This window comes from Ostrinia furnacalis, unplaced genomic scaffold (genome assembly GCF_004193835.3).
Source record: "Ostrinia furnacalis isolate ACB-3 unplaced genomic scaffold, ASM419383v2 OfSCF1001, whole genome shotgun sequence".
Lineage (NCBI taxonomy): Eukaryota > Metazoa > Arthropoda > Insecta > Lepidoptera > Crambidae > Ostrinia > Ostrinia furnacalis.
The window spans coordinates 182,910-186,913 of NW_021131240.1; the positions used below are offsets into that span (position 1 = coordinate 182,910).

Below are 4,004 nucleotides of genomic sequence, written 5' to 3' on the forward strand. Positions count from 1 at the left end.
CAATGTGATCAGGGTGACCTTGTTTTGACGAATGTCGAGGAGGATTATTTTTTGTTTATTTTATCTTTATTGACTTTACCGGGCTGAATTTACCATCGTCGTCTGATAACTTTTAACTGAAGAATAAGTTTGGCATCTTTAGTAAGAGAGGAGACCGTAAGAAACCCTATGTCATTTGATACTAAGATAAACTCCATGGCACACGTTCAGAAAAGTTGTGCTAAGTTATCCGGTTTGGCCGAAAGTAAGCTTTGAGCTTAGAAAAAATGCTTTGAGCTTAATTGAAAAGGTTATCCTGTTTACATTATCTATCTATATATATAAAAAATGAAACCCGTTTTCCGTTGTCACGACATAATATGAAAACGGCTTGACCGATTTGGCTGATTTTTTTTGTAGTTTTTGAATACTCTGTACAAGGTTTTTACGGAAAAAAATATAAAGAAAATCTCTACGCTAAGGCGGTACGAAGTTCGCCGGGTCAGCTAGTACTTATAATAAATCTGTAGAGAGGTCAATTCTGTACATGAAATATATTTTCAAAATAACTATCAGGGGGTGATTAGTGATCAATACTGATGCCAAAAATGCAATCAGTAAAATTTTTGTCTGTCTGTCTGTCTGTAATGTCTATGTTCCTTATAGAAACAAAAACTACTCGACGGATTTTAACGAAACTTGGTACAATTATTCTTCATACTCCTGGGCAGGTTATAGTATACTTAGGAATTCCCACGGGAACGGGAGATAGCGGGAAAAAACATTTGTATGAAAAAATCTAAACCGCGTAAGATAGATGAAGGGGGTAAAACGGGATCCACGCGTACGAGGTCGCGGGCGGCCGCTAGTGTAGAATAAAAGTTCTAGAGTATATTTATAAAAACTTTGTGTACGCTAAAATAGAAGTGAAGTTTACAAATTGTTTGTTCTCGTGAAACTCGATCCGCGCCAGTCAATCAACCGTGAATTATCGAAAAACTGCCTAAAATTTAGAATTAATGGATGAATATTGCGAGACGATCCCCGCGATTACCTAGCGACCTTGTGCAAAGTTTGTTTTGGTTGGCCAAACATTTTCTTTGTCAGATAGCTATTTTAAAAGCGGCCATGCCGAACAACAAGCAACAAAAATAATTTATATAAACTTTAATACTGGGATAGTACCGTGGTGGTATAGGGGTTTTTCCCAAAGATCCACAGCTCTATTGATTTCAGAAAATGCCTATACGTTCAAATTCCCCTAATTATACACATTTAAAGTAAATATTTATATTTACTTACAGGATTTAAAAGTTACATAACATCTTTAAACTAGATTACAGATAAAGCGATTCCATTTTCTGGAAAAAAATGTGTCATGATTTTATTTCATAAGTTCAGTGATCAGTCTTATTTCAATGGACTTCGTAGAATGATTTTAAAAATTATCGTCTCTATTTAATCAGAAACTATAGTCAAGTATTCCTTTCAAATTCTTTGGTATTATTTAGTAGCATTTTAAATCGATATCATTAGCGTTAGACTAGCCTGACCCCTCGACTCTACTACACACAGTCCGAATAAGGGGCCTTGATCTACTGGGCAGTACGGAAAACTATTTAATTTCCATGATTACTAACTTGCTGTGTCCTAGTCTAAAATAAATTACCATCGTGCAATATAAACAACTAAATTACGCACAAGTGCTCACGGGGATCTTTTAATGGGGTCCTAGAGTGTAATCCGAAAAATGCGTAGCCCCTAACAGTGCCCTAGGGCCAGATTCTCATTGGCTCAGCATCACAGACAATATAGAACAAGGTTTTGTAATACCAATGAGGGATCATTCTGCTGGTCTCTTTTGATTGGATACGTGAATCCTAAGAGAAATAACAGTAACACTAGTATAGCCTGACCAGGAACATANTGAGACCGCTCGGACACCGAGCCCACAGCGTGGTAGGGGTGGGGTTGCCCGCTCTTTTGTTTTTTAATACTACTACGCTGAATATTGTGTGCGGATTGGGTTGTCGTACAGGGGTACTACATGGTAAAATAAATCTCGGAGGCGAAAGCAGGATAATTTATATAAAAGATTATAAAGATTATAAATTAGATCGAGAGGCGACTCTTAAATTAACGCCAGAAAAATTATAATAACTAAGTAGATTATGAGTTTTATAAGTACTAAACCTAATGCGGTATAATTCATATAGCGATTTTATTTTTAATTTTTTACCAGCACAAAAAATTAGGCGTCTACAATTTTAATTAAAATTTTAAATCAAATCAATTTTGACGATATTTTAGGTACGATATTTTGAAAGGTGAAGGCTGCTAAAGCAAAATCTGTATTCCAATTTCTAGTTAATTACAATTACAATAGTGGCAATCTTGAGCTTAAACAAAGTATGGGTTTAATTGAATCTGGTACACAAAAGCGGCAGTACCTAACAAATGTTTTTTAAAACAGGTTAAAAATATTGAACCGATTTAAAAAAAAAACAAAACAAAGAAAAAGGTTCTTCTTATTCGTCAATTTTTTTATCTATTCAAACCACAGTCACTGAATTCCATTTTAACTGCGAAATGCAAAAAAGATTTTCATAAGGTCTTCTTTGACTAATCAATATTTACGATAAAAATGTATTCTCCGTTTTGCCATAACTGACTTAACATTCCGTATTCCAAAATGAAAAGTAAATACCCCGGAAATCTGGTAAAACGTGCGAAAAGGAGAACCCATATCGAGCTTACAAAGAATTTAAGGGCCCACCCAAGCATTTAACCCCTTATCTCTAGAATTCCTCTCGACCACTAACCCTTCCCGTAACAAGGACCATGAGTAAATAATTTATCCCCTACATCAAAGGGTATCGAGTTACGTCTCCTGCTATGGGTGATAAAAAGCGTAAAATTGACATCATACTCACATTGTCTATGTACCGCTCCCGAAAAATAGCAATGTTTGTATTTTGTTAGAGCTTTTTATCAATATTCAGTAAATTATTCCTCTAGTATTTTTTTTAATCCAATGATTCTTAAATAATTAGCCAGTTCTCTTATAGTGCTAATAAAACATGTTAATTAGTTAGAACACATTTACAGTGTCGACCTAACTTTGAACTGAATGCCTGCTACAACCGAGAGCTTGGACGAATTTATTCGTCCAAGCTCTCGGTTGTAGCAGGCATTCAGACCGAGAGTGATTAAAATATTATTTCGGATATCCGAAAGTTTCGGTTCATCATCATCATCATCATTTCAGCCACAGGACGTCCACTGCTGAACATAGGCCTCCCCCAATGACTTCCACATCGCACGGTTGGTAGCGGCCTGCATCCAGCGCCTTCCCACTACCTTTATCAGGTCGTCGGTCCACCTTGTGGGTGGACGTCCCACGCTGCGTTTTCCGGTACGTGGTAAAGTTTCGGTTACGGTTACGGATATCCATAACATCCCTGCCTTCTACCTCTTTTTAAACTAATCCCTAAATTTGGCGTCTCTCTCGAAGGGGGATGTAGCTCAGTGGTAGAGCGTTCGCTTTGCATGTGAAAGGCCCCGGGTTCGATCCCCGGCATCTCCACAATGTGATCAGGGTGACCTTGTTTTGACGAATGTCGAGGAGGATTGTTTTTTTATGTTTCTTTATCTTTATTGACTTTACCGGGCTGATTTTACCATCGTCGCATAACTTTTAACTGAAGGATAAGTTTGGCACCTTTAGTACGAGAGGAGACCGTAAGAAACCCTATGTCATTTGATACTAAGATAAACTCCATGGCACACATTCAAAAAGTTGTGCTAAGCTTGGAACAATTAATTAATAAACTCCGATTTGGCCGAAAGTAAGCTTTGAGCTTAGAAAAAATGCTTTGAGCTTAATTGAAAGGGTGATCCTGTTTACATTATATACAGGGTGTCCCGTAATGTAACGTCAAGCCGGAACTGGGTGTTGAGGCAAGTTGTGCTGGTTATCAGAAAAATATAAAAAAATCTATGTGGCATATTTTAAAAATAATAGG

At 36.9% G+C, this 4,004-nt stretch overlaps 1 non-coding gene across 1 annotated transcript; it reads left to right on the forward strand.

Moving 5' to 3' along the window:
- The first annotated feature begins 3,493 nt into the window (after positions 1 to 3,493).
- On the forward strand, positions 3,494 to 3,565 carry TRNAA-UGC (transfer RNA alanine (anticodon UGC)). Its single transcript has one exon. It is a non-coding gene; the product is annotated as a tRNA-Ala (tRNA).
- Positions 3,566 to 4,004: the final 439 nt, after the last annotated feature.